The following is a 13,123-nucleotide window of genomic DNA, read 5'->3' as shown; positions in this document are numbered from 1 at the left end:
CTTTGAATAAGTGGGTTTGGTAATGTTAAAATATGTGAACCAAATTAACATTAAATATGGAGCTAATACCAAATGAGTTTAAATATTTTACCTTACTAGAAATAAATTGGTTATTAAAGTGTAAAAGTTGAAGCAATTCTTTTATTCTGTTATTACCGACAATTGCTGAAACTGTCACGTTGCTGTGATTCATTATTTCCATGAGATTGAGTTTTCTGAAGGAAGAAACTGTTGTGTGTTGTTTGTAATTTAGCTGGAACTGATATAAACCTTTATTTTCATCTATTTATCCTTTGTCCAAACTTTAAATCATGGAATTTTGAATAATCCTCCTCCTTGATCTTCACTTGTGCTGACAGACAAGGCCAGTGACAATTAAAGCAAGGGCCACACAGAGGACACCACGGCCGTAACTCACCCGAAGCCAACTGTCCCTTCTTCACTCTAATAACAGCCACTGGTGTGAGCATGGGGCTGGAGTCCAGCACACGGGGCTGGTTCTTGCTCCCTTTTTGCAATAGTTACTTTGTTTTCTGTCAGATCTGCTCAAACCCCTTATGTTGAGGAACAGACTGTGCTCTGGGACCTTCCTCACTATTTTATCCTCATTTCTCATTATGAATTAAGTAATTATGCAGCTTATGGTAGGTGTTTCTTTGGACCAAGAGTACCGGTATCTTCCCCAGTTCTGCTCTACTGCAAAACCAGATTCTTCACTTGCCCATACTCTCACATTTCATCCCTCTGTCCCACCCCTGATCTCCCTGTTCCTTCCTCCCTCCCCTGCTTCCACCCACCTTCCCTTCTCCTGCCACTTCTCTGATCCTAGGCTTAGCCAACTCAATTAGCTAAACCCAGCAAGACAAAAGGGAATAGTTTGCTGGGTCAGACAGGTGAGTTGGCTTAGCAAGGAGCAGCTCAGCAAGCACCGGAGGCAGCCTTTCCCTCTAGGCAGGAGCCAGCTGGCAGATGGGCTCTGCCGGCAGCACAACTTCACCTTAAGATGGGGGTCAGAGCAGGGGGGCTGTGGGTGCTGGGGACACGGGCAGTCTCATCCCATGACTCGGGCAGCCCTCACTCCCCTGGGTGTGCAAGGAGAGGGCACAGCACCATGCCAGCCAGGAGAGATCAACCTTCCCCTCCTCTGCCGCTCCCCCCAGAAACCCACCACAGAAGCCAGACTGCTGCTGTGTCTGCCTTCGGCTCTTCCAGAAGTCTGGTCTTCCGCAGTTTCTGTCTCTGCTGTGGTACCAGTGGGGGTTTTGGTCTGTGCCCTGTCCCCCCTCCCCAGACCCGCTCTCTGTATACCCCGGGCACACACAGATGCCCCCGATGTACTTCTGATGTCACTGTGTTTTCTGGAAAATGCTGCTGTGGAACACACTGCCTACACTTTTAACCATCTTAAGTTGGGAACAAAACCATAACAATTGTCACCTTCTCGTGCCTTTTCTTGTTCATGTACTAGGAAGGCACAAAACCTCTTTCCCCCTTTCTCTAACCCAGTCTAATTTACTGATCTAGGCCACTGTGTCACACCACCACCACCCCATACTCCCCGCTCCCCCCTTCTTTCCCAGCTGGCGAAGGCTGCCTTGCTGCAGGGGCTCTGGCTGTGGGGTGGTATGTCAGTTATGTTGTGAAACTACCAGACTCTCATCTTAATTCCCACTGGTACATTCAGAGAAACTCTTAACTTCAACTTTACCCACAGTGATAGATCTGGCCCTGACTTGTGGAATGAGTTACGTTACTCCAAAACCAGGAATAAATACAGTGACTGTCCTTTCCCTAACTACTGACTTGGGTCAACCCAAGAGGCTGGTTTGTTCCAGTCAGCTTCAAAAGGAAAGAAATGAAGTTTAATCCCACAAGGGTCAAGTTCTGACCAAGACAAGTCTGTTTGCACCCACCCTGCCTGCCAGCCTGCTGCCCACCAGGTTCCCCCTCAGCCCTGGGCAAAGCCAGCCCCAAACCCGTTACATTGAGCCCAACTGTGCTCCTCACCTCAGCAAAACGTTTGGAGTGAGACAGTGCAGTGCTGCCAGCAGACCAGCCCCTCCTCTGCCACCTCTAGAAGGGATAATAGGTACCGGCTGCACAGGAGAGGAGGCTGATCCAGCTTATTCCCAGGAAACACTGCAAGGTCCCAGGAAGCCCATGAGCACTGCAACGTGGGCCCGGCAGAGGATTCACTCTCCTAGAGCAAGCTCCTTCTCTGAACACAACAGGTTTTTCCTACCACAGCAAAAGTGCTTCATCATTTCTGGATGCTCCATGGGAAAGGGGAGATAATTCTAGACTAGCTCAGAAGAAACACCACTGCTTCCCCCCCACCTCAGGCATAAGTGAAGATTAACTGGGAGACTAGGAGGAAGAAAGAGCACGGGTCGTTGGGATAAGCAATCTTATCTTTAGATGACCTCTTTTAATCTCATTTGTTGCCAAGATCAACATAAGCACAAGTTCTGCACATTCAGAAAACAAAAAGACAACACACTTGGTAGCCTCAACCTTCATCTTGCAGTAAGTGTGCCGAGCAGAAGGAGCAGTTTAGTGCTGTTTCATGGGGGCATTTCAAACTGCAGCTAGACAATCATGCTTTATGCACAGGAACTTTCAGTGTATCAGAGTAAACTGATAATTTAAGGCACATATTTTGATATCTCTCTCAGAAGACTTCCATGCAGCTTTGCCTACCTCCATTGTGCCATGAAAAAGAATACATATGTCTACAGAACAACTATCAGCATAAGCACTGAAATACAATTTTAGGTCTTCCACTACATCCAGGGTTTATAAACTGAGGTGTTGCTCTCACAGACGATTAGCACAAATAGTTTAACTACACAGACATCTCTATGCATATAGACACACTTTGGAACCTTGGTGTCTGCTCACAGTTTTCAGCCTTTTCATGAGTACCAAGACAATACTCAGAAATCCTGACCCCAAAGAGCAGGGTGCAGGCTCTGCAAGCCCCAATATTCAGCCACAATTAGCTGCCAGAGGTGAATACAGTTTGTCTCTGTCCTCGCCTGTTGACAGTCACTGGGCTGTTTGTTCAATTCTGGCAAGTCTCAGCCCCCCCTTTGCCACAGACGAGCATATAGAGACCAGGCTGCAGCCCCCCAAGCGTTCCCACACCCAGAGCTCTGCAGGCACCCATTTCCCATCTAATAGTTCCCGAGGTCGAGGTATGTTTGGTCACATAATTCAGATTATAATAGGGGACAATGAAGTAAAGGTTCCCCTTTGCATTTGCTATCCAGACACGATGAGAGGTTATTTCCTGAGGAGGTACTTGATAGCTCTGTGCTCCAAGTCAGAGGCTGGAGCCATACTGGTGTGAGGGGGAGCAAGGAAGCCGGCCTAGGGGCACGGCTAGCCAAAGCTAGACAAGGGACCGGGTGCAGGTCAGAACGAGAAAGCTCAGCCTTAGGAGTGGTGTTTTGCAGACACTTTGGCTCTGCCCTCTAGGCCTAGGAAGCCTGTTGCAACCAAGCAGGGTGACTCCCCATGACCCCAGGTAGCCATGGGAGCCACGGCACCGGCCCAGGAGTCATCAGGTGCTCTTCTCGGTGACTCAGTCCAGCAACTGCTAAAGGAGAAGGTGACACCATACCAGGACTGCCATCTCCCCAGCACTAGGGCTGCTACCACGTGTGCTGCTGCCTGTCCCCGAATGCCCCTCTTCCCTGCCCCTTTCCTTCCAGCCCTTGCAGGCAGCAGACTCCTTGCTCTGAAACCCTGGGCAGCGCTCCAGCCTCCCTCCAGCACGTGCTGCAGTTCTGTCCCCACTAATCTGGCAAAAGGCTTTTCAAAGTGGAAACATTGATAAACACAGGACTTCTGCCTGTTAGCAGGTGCCAACAATCTTCTCTCTCCACAGAAAATATGTATCAGCAATGAGTAAGCTGTGAAAGCCAGCCTGACATCAATACTGCAAGGGCTGACTGCCCAATGGAAAATTAAAAATCCAGAAAAAAAACACTTTTCATGGATGGCTTCTTAAAGAGGCATTAAGAGGTTTGAGTCTACAGCTAAAAATATTTTCGTGTAGGTCACCACTGATGGGTCAAATGAGATTAGTTATAATTCTATAATTCTTTCAAGGAGCATGTAGAGACAAACTACTCTTCCTGAATCAGTTTCTAAATTGGTGGGGTAGGGGTGTAGCTAGTTTGAAAGGGTCTTCAGTCAAGTCTAAAGTCACCAGTCACTTTGTAAAACACAGTTTCATATAATCTACACCCAAATCCAACATTCAACAGAAGGAGCATGTGGGAATTTTCTTCCCCCCGAGTTTGATGGGAAGGTCCAGCTGGAAGCTCCTGGCTGCCCAGCTGTTAATCACTCACTGATGAACCCTCGGTGTACAGGAGGCCCCAGGGCAGAGGCCTATTGTGCACAGCATGCCCAGTTGTGCTGGGTTTGGGGGTGGGGTGGTAGTGGTGGAGGGGCTGCAGGGGGGGCTCCTCTGAGAAGCTTCTTGTTTAAGATGTGCTTGTATTTCTCACTGTCCTACTCTGATTGGAAAATTCCGTGGTGGCTGTGGTGAAATTAAACTGATGTTCTTTCTCTTCCCCTAAGGAGTCTGTCTTTTGCCCATGGCCACAATGGCTAAGTCATCCCTCCCTGTCCTTGTCACAATCCCTGAGACATTTATTTTCTCCTCCCCATCCCCACGGGGGAAGGAGTGAGCAGGCACCTCCTTGGTGCTCAGTTGCCCTCTGGGCTCCAGCCAAGACACCAGTGCATATCCCAAACTGCTCACAAGCACTTTATTCATCCCGGGTTGTAGAGACTTCAGTCAGCTCTCAGCCCAAGATGTCAAGAAGCCCTTCAAAATGCAACCGACACTGCTAAAACACATTTCAACAACTCCTAATCTTGCAAGTTAGCTGTGAGGGACACATCCACTCCCTTCTCATCTATGGCTAGCTTTAGGGAATCCACAACTTCAGTCCCAGTGCTCTGCTTAAGCCAACACCATTACTCCTCTTCCTTCCGAGAAATCAAACCAGACCAAAGCTGTTCTCAGAATTTACCAAGGCTCCAGACTGAAGCCATAACATACTGCTGCCTGGCTCTGAAGAAAGCGTGCATACTTCCAATTCAGCTGCACAAGAAACATCCACAGAAAAAGCAGGAAAAAGTTGTCCCCACATCTCATTGTGATCTTCAGGTTGCAGTTAAGTGACTCATTCCTCAGATCCCCACATCACTTTTAAAAGGAGCAAGAGAGAACTGAATGACCACTTAACTGTTTTCCAGATAAGCCTAAGGAAATTAGTTCAGTATTGCCATCCTGGTCACCATGTACTACCAATTAACCATCAGATTATGAAACTTGTCATTTTCCCAGAACAGACCAGACATTTCTGCCAAGATTCCTCTGTTGTCTTTCACATGCTGTGGCCTGTCAGTAGTGCACAGGCTCTTGGTCAAAGAAACAGCACCCTGCGGTACAAACAGGGAAGAGTTCTGTGTTGCACTGTTCCCAATACATACATATTTCTGGTTTCCTTGTAAAGAAAAAATCTTGTGCTGTATAAATTCTGCATTTCATTCATTGATAGTCTGCCAAGCAAAAGCCCGACACCCTAACAAAGAATCATTCTCAGAGAAACACTTACTGTCAGCACCCCCACTCCTTTTATTTCCTCCTCCCAAGAAAAACTCTGAACTTACAGAAGACCACAGCTTATCCTCTCAGCACAGACTACTTGGCAAGGTGAGTGAGCAGCCCTAGCAGCAGCCAGGACCATACAGCTGAGAGGCTGGCACCAAAACAAATAAGAACGAACAGCTGAGGCTGGGACAAGCAGGAGGTGGGTAATGGATCAAGTACAGTGGAACAGCAGTCTGAAACTCTTCTTTCACATGCTAAACCTTCCGTGCAACCAGGGATGTGTGCTGTCACTGCTTCACAACAGGATTGCTTAAGTTTAACACACACAAAACAGCCACTTTGAGTTTAAGAGACAGTCCTAGTTCTATTTAAAGGTTTTATCTTTTGTTAAAAAACATTCCTAATGTCAAATAAGCTTGATTAATTTGTTTCCTGGAATGACAAAATAAGTTAGCTCCTCAGAGCAATGCTTCAAGGCATGACAATGCAACCAAGCTTGCCAAATGTTCATTTCACAATTAGAAAAGGGTACAATATAGAGAAAGACCGTATAAAGTGACCTTTAAATCTTGAAATGACTCTTAAAAATACAGAAAAGAGATTATAGAGCAGAGAACACTGCACTGCAGCGATGTTATTTTCCTAAATTGAGGCATATCCGGCATATATGAATCTGCAAGTACAATCTACATAGTAATAAAAAATAAATCCTTGCTGCAGCTTGTAGCCAGTTAAAAATCTATGAATGCTGATTGACTTGCAGTCCATTGGCTGTATTTCAGGTAACAGCAGATTAAAAGGACCACAGAATGTTACCTCTGTGTTCATTATTAGTGCTACATCATGTGTAGAAAATGTAACTCCTATTCCTCTCATTCTACCCCTTTTGCCTTCCTTTACAGAGAAGGAACAAAAAGCAGATCTAAGACCTAATTGCTCACCCACTTCTTGCAAACCACAGGGAATCCTATAAACAGACCTTTTTTGGCTGAGGCTTTGTGCTTCAAACTAAGATTCACTGCAATCCAACGGGCAATGTATCACCAGACATTTACAGGAGAAAAAATGGTGCTCAGGTATTTCGCTGATATAACTTGTCATGGAGCAAAAAGTGAACGGTGTGACAGTATTCACAAGTAAATATGTGACAAGTAGTCCAGTAACTATTGTTTTGCTTAATCTTACAGCTTTTCCTTTGTAGTGCTAACAGCAGCAGTCTAGAAAGCAGCTCCAGCAGAGGTTAATGCAGCCCCATTCCCAACACAGTTTACAGGCTCAGCAGCTGGAAGGCACAAAGGCAATGGATATTCTGGTTTCTCAATTCTAAAGCCAGAGCTATTAAGCCGAATGTTTTTTTCTTACTCATATTTCCCAGTTTCATTTGCACTGAATGTGATGCTGATACAAATCAAGGAAGAGAAGAGCCAGGTGCAGAACTAGAAATGGATTCAGTTTGTTGTGCAAGAAGGAACACTCCCCTTCAGGTTGGATTTTCAAGATCTGGCAGGCTGAATTTCTTGCTGAACTCTCACCATCCCATTCAACAGATGCCTGGCTTTTGCAAATGCAACAGTATAATTAAAGAGTTAAAGATTAGGTCATGCAGTACCTAGAACCAGGGAGGAAAACAGACTCCCTATATTACAGTGCCATTCTTTCTTCTGCTTATTTGCTCTCTCCTTGCATATATTATTTACCTAGGCTATGAAGTGTCCTTTTTTTAACCATTTAAATCTGTATTTAAATCCAAAGCTACTTCATCCCTGTGCCAGAGGAGAGATGAAGAGCAATGCAGTTCATGCTCAACATGTCCCTAGTGTTGAGGGATGGCGTTTGGCAGTCACAGCCGTAGCCCTCAGTTGGAAGCCACCCACTTGAAAGAGAAAGAAACATCTGAAGTTGTGTCAGTCATGGCAGTTTCAGACTGTCAATGCAGATTGCATTGTCTGAAACTGCAGTGTGGGGAATTGTACACTTTAAAGTTTCCCTGCAGTTGCACTGCTATTAATTGTATTCTCTAGCACTGGAAATATCACCAGATGAAACATGAGTAGTGGATACATCCTTATTTTTATAATAAAAGAGTATTAATTTTGAAACAGCAGTTCTGACTGATAATGACTATTGCAGTGCAAACCTCTGCAGGCTGTCTACAGTTTCAGTGCAACTCACAACGTAAATACTTAAGTAGTTTAGGAAACACTCCTGGTTTTTGAACATCTGGCCTTCCATTATGAACAAGAAGTTGAAGCTCAATAACGGATTTGGGTCTGTGTGTGAAAGGCAGAGCAGACCTGCCCAAAGAACATTTCCTGCCCAAAGATACCACACAGCCGAGGCCTCTCCATCCCTTGTGTTATAATCAGACGAAGCCAATTTTCATTTAAAGAAAAGATATTTTTATTTGGGTTCAATCAATTTTGGGTGAGAGGCAATAGGCAAAGCAGCGCTGGGTGCATGGAGAGCCGCAACTCTGCCACACGCACCCCGAATTTCAAAAAACCCCGCGTTCTTATACTCTTGTGTCATCGTCTTTAACCAGTCTCTCATCAGATGATTGTCCTGCTCTTTTTCATTGGATCATTTGGGTTGCTGGGGTGCGTGTCCTCCTCCTATTGGGTCTTTTGAAAGTTTCGAAACCTTGGTCTCTTGGCGCGCTTTTCTCCTATTGGATTTTTTTTAAAAAACACTCTCATGATCTCATCCTTTTGGCGGGCTTTTTTTTTTCCTCAAACAGAAATTACTTATCAGTTCTTGGTGGAGTTTTTTTAAGGCATAGTTACATTGTTCCCATCTAATGTTAGGTGGGGTTTCGGAGACACGGTTACATTGTTCCCATCTGAATGGCCCATTTTACATTTAATTGTCTAACATTTACAGGTCGTTCAAGTGTACCGTACCCGCCTTGCCCAGCAGATTAGTTACAATAGTTTTATTACAACACCCACCCTGCTTAACTTAGCAAATTAGTTACAATAAATTATTACACTTGTGACCCAGGGAAGCCTTACCCTCAGCAGCAATCCAGAGTATCACCCTCAGCCTGAGCTTCTGAGCAAAAAGACCCCACCAAACAAGATGTACTCTGGAAGACTATAGCTGAGCAAGAGAATAGTAAGGATTTGAACAATTTCACTGTTGTTAAAGTTTAGAGAGTGCCCCTGAGCATTTTCCTTTTCACAGTGACAGTTCCAAAAAAACAGATATATGTGTTGCAAAGCGTAACAAGTTTGGCACATCAGTGCACCTCACTACCTAACAGCAATGTGACCATCACAGCTGCAGTATGAAACGTCAGGGCACTCTGGCTTGGTATTTAGCTAGATTATAGACCAAATTTCTCCGTAACACATCTAGCTTGAATGACTAGGATTGAGAAGCTCATGTCATTCTCCAATTCTGACAGACTCCTAAGTGCCTGAGACCCCGGGTGGTGCTGCTTTTGCAAGCAGAGGGAACCTCCCTCTCCAAATCACCTCCATGATGGAAACGTTCCCCCTGCCGCAGCCTTTCAGAACACCCACCACTGATTTAGTAGCTACTGGCTCGGAGGAAAATTGTCCATGAGGCTTTTATCTGTACTAAGAGCAGCTGAAAGCCTTGCACGTTCATCTGCATGTGCTCCTTTAGGACTGGCTTCCACCTTCATGCTGATTTTACATATGCACCCAGAGAATTCTCCTTCAGCACCCATTTCACAGCAGTGGCAAAGATCCAGTGACTGAATCTATCCCGATTTCTATCTGCCATTTAATACTTTGCTGAGCACAGCATCTGCAGTTACATATAGAACATCTCCAGTTATGACTTGAGCTCTATTTAGTCTGATTATTCAGTGCAATTCAAGAGTCAGTTTGAGGAACTCTCTACTGTGATTTTTAAGAAGAATGAAAACTTAATTCAAATTTAATAAAGAAGCATCATGTGTAGGACCCTAGAGTTGCATACAAATCCCAGCCTGATCACAACAGCATCACTGAGGCAGCCAATGCCCCCAGCACTCTGCCCAGCACCAGGGGAAAGGAGCCAGACACTCCTGGGAGGCACTTCTGTACTTATCCCTCCTGCTGGCCCCAAGACTTTTTAGTCTGCAGAAAGCATGGGCAGCCCTTCATTCTCACCCAGCATATAACCTGATGGCTAGGACAGTCCAAGGAGATGGATGATGGGGATTTGAAGCTCTCACAAATGTGTTTTGTCTTTGTTTGCCCAGGCCCTCATTCAGGGCCTTTCAATGTGAGCACAAAAAAGGCTTATCTGTGAGAAACTGAGATTTGTTTGAGGTTTAATTCAGTCAGTTCTGACAGCATCCAAGCACAGGCAGACTCGGACACCCTGCCTTCTGCTCCTGGAACAGCTTCCTGCACAAGCCACTGCACAGAAACTCCCAAACTCAGAAACTCTGTCAACTCAGAACTTACTGGGCAACAGCTTCTTTTTAACAGCCTCTTTCCCCAGCAATTGTCCTCTGTGTCAGTGCTCAATACAAGCAAACTTCATTTCTCCTAAATCATTGTCACAGATTTTAATTGTGTGCTCATTGCAGCTGCCCCTCCACTAAAAATAAGTTTGTGCTCAGTTTTCCCATCCTGGAAGCAGCTTCCCATGCCTTAATTTCTTCTATTACTCTGATGCCCCCCTCCTGTTTTATACAGGCCATACTGAACATGTGGGCATCCCGAGTGGATTTGTAGTGCTCATCTCACTAGGTGGTCACACATGTCCTGGTGGCAGCGTTAATAAACTTGCAACAGAGGACAAATAAGAGGAGTAAGTTGTAATAGTCTTGTAAAGTCATTGTTGCTCTGCTGTGTGACTGAAGGTTGAACACGTAGGAAGTATTGGGAGCTGGGGTTTGTGGTGGGGAGAACACAGCACCAGGCACGTGGTAAACACCCACACTTGGCTCAGAAGCAGCTGCTGTGAGGGAGGAGGCTTTAGTAAATCCATCAAAAAGGCTTCCAGACACTGAGACAAAGACACTTACTACATTTTCTAAGTACAAACAAGGATGTTTAAGAACTTGAGTGGGACATTAAGTAAATGAGAGCAAAACTGGGATTAGAAACGAAGAGTTCTATTTTCTATCCACACTGAACTTTGGAACAATACTATCTCTCCTGGGGTATATCTGTATTGTTTCTCTTTTTAGAGACTAAGCCTACATCCCCAATTCCTATGATCAGTCCCATAGAAACTAGTGAGAACAGAGCAAGGATCAAGCATTTAAACTACAGACTTTGACTTTAACCCAGCACCTATACTTTCTTAGCACTCAGTACCTACACTATGAAAATAAAACTAATTAGAAATAATAGCAGGCTACTGTATTTCAGAGGCTCCAAATTACATTTAGCAAACAGGCAGGCTTGCTACCAAAGGTATAATGTAGAGTGTATAAAGACAAACACAGAGCTGTTCACCAGCCTAATTAATGAGTCTGGTTAAGATAAGCCATATTACATCTGAACATGACATACTCATGAAAGACTGTGACCTCTAGCCTCATTACAGGTCTGCCCACAGGAGATGACTGCAGCCATTTGCAGAAGCCACGTTTCATCCCAACTACTCACAGGTGCTTTCATGACACAGCTGGTGATACACCCAGGATCACCAGGACACTGCCACACACCAGCAGATACTGTACCTCAGTCCTTGTGACTGCTTCTCTGAAGAACTCTATTGCCACTGCAAGTATCAGGATCAGCACAGAGCTGGTCTGGAACAAAAAAAATCTCTTAACTTTGCAACAGCCAGCATGTGGATTTGGCAGCTGAAAGATTTCCAAATACAGCAAATGCCACTAAAACGGCCTGCTCTTCCACGCGCGTATCACTTCAGCACTGCAGGGCAGAGCAGCCTTTGAGCCTGGCACATAGTAAGGCACAGCAGCAGTGAGGTTTGTTAACCTCTCACAGGTAGCTGGGCACAACCAGCCTGCTATGAATTAGTACTTCTCCCAGAGCCAGCTGTGGCATCTCACACACAGGGCAGGGTCAGTCAGTTCTGTGTAGTCACCCTTGAGGACCTGAGGGTTGTTGTCCCTAGGCCTAACCCAATCCCTGCAGGCAGTGCTGTAGGCACTGCCCACACCCCTTCCTGCTCCCCACTGAACACCCTTTCTGTGGTAAGAACAGAGGAAGAGCCTGGCTTCTCCCTTCCCGTGCCACACAAGCCTTCCAGGAGCACACATGGCACAAGGAGCAAGAGGAGGACCAGAAAGACAATGTGTCCTCAGGAGTACTACAGTGGCTGCCACTGCTCACACGAGAAGCCTCGGCACGTCTAGGCTGAAATTTCTCAAGTGCTAACAGCTATTCTGTCTGCACTCCATTTACATAATATGAAAGTGTTATTCAAACACATGTATGAGAAAGTATCTCCCTCGCTTCCAGCAGTGTATGTCTGCTACTGCACCAGTGTCTGGAATAATCATGAGGGCTTTGCTTTGCCCTGTGTTCACCAAGCAGCATGATCATAGCCCACACCTGCAACCTGCATGCTCTACTGAGCTGTAGGAATTACATTTTGATGCTTTGAGTAACCGTCTGCCTCAAGGCATCTGTCATCACACTTCCCTCCACCTTTTCAAGTTCTTTCCAACCACTATGCTTCCCTTTCCCACTGCTGAGTATTCAGCTAGAATCTAGCAGCCACTGTTCCTCAGGGTAGCAGCAGCAATCGGTAGTGTCCATAGAGGCTGTCATCCTGAACCGCCTACAGCTACAGGAGAGGAAATAGTTCCTTAAAATTCTTCTTCCTCCACCACACACTTAGGAGTCAAATGAGTAACTAGGAAATAGCTCAGGAGACAAATTTCAGACTCAGACAGCAAAAACCTCAGAGCTTCCTCTGAAGATTGAAGAGAATCACTCTAGCTGTACAATAAATCATACATGTACTACCTACTTCGGTTTGAGAATGTGAGATGTTCAGCTGAGGACCATGTTGGACAGCAGTAATTGTAGCTCAAGCGCACACCACCTGCTCCAAAAATGCTGACCGGAGACAAGGGAGGATTTTGCATTGATTCTAGTCCAGAATTACGTTCTTACAAACAGGCTGTCCACATGATTAACACTTTGTCACTACTTCACATCTCCCAGAACAAAGGCAGTCCTTACCCCAGGAGTTACAAATAAGGAGACAGCCTATCTGTGAGAACACTGTGAGCCAGTTGCTTAGTGTCCCACAAAGGTTTTCTCACACTTCAAGGTGTGTGTTTGGAGGCTCAGATGATAACACAATATTGGACTCTGAAAATGCCTTTGAGAATGAGTCTGACCTTGACAACTGTCAGGTATGTGCTCACATGCAGACAGAATATAAAGTAGAATGACTTGACAGGGGAACTGTCAGGACTGAAATCAGCAGTGACTATTTTCTTGATCATCACAGTTAGCTTGACTCAAATCTGTTCCAAAGTAGTCATTAGGTGCATAGGTATGTGATACATACATGCAGGAACATGCAGAACATGGCCAG

The 13,123-nt window shown here is 45.5% G+C and overlaps 1 protein-coding gene across 3 annotated transcripts in view; it reads right to left on the bottom strand.

Annotated features, from left to right (window-relative positions):
• LOC141958819 (1-acylglycerol-3-phosphate O-acyltransferase Pnpla3-like) overlaps window positions 1-13,123 on the bottom strand; it is a 51,181-nt gene that overhangs the window by 31,222 nt on the left and 6,836 nt on the right. The window contains exon 1 of one of the 3 annotated variants that reach the window (XM_074901730.1): window positions 2,008-2,070. The exons of 1 other annotated variant lie outside the window; for it this stretch is intronic. The gene's annotated coding sequence lies outside the window, so the exon portion shown is untranslated. Of the gene's footprint in view, window positions 1-2,007; window positions 2,071-13,123 lie in introns of those variants that run through there. One more of the 3 variants, XM_074901731.1, reaches the window with a different exon arrangement.

This window comes from Athene noctua, chromosome 3 (genome assembly GCF_965140245.1).
Source record: "Athene noctua chromosome 3, bAthNoc1.hap1.1, whole genome shotgun sequence".
NCBI classification, from domain to species: Eukaryota; Metazoa; Chordata; class Aves; order Strigiformes; family Strigidae; genus Athene; species Athene noctua.
Note: the sequence above shows the minus strand (reverse complement) of the source record. Positions and strands in the feature narration are given on the sequence as shown.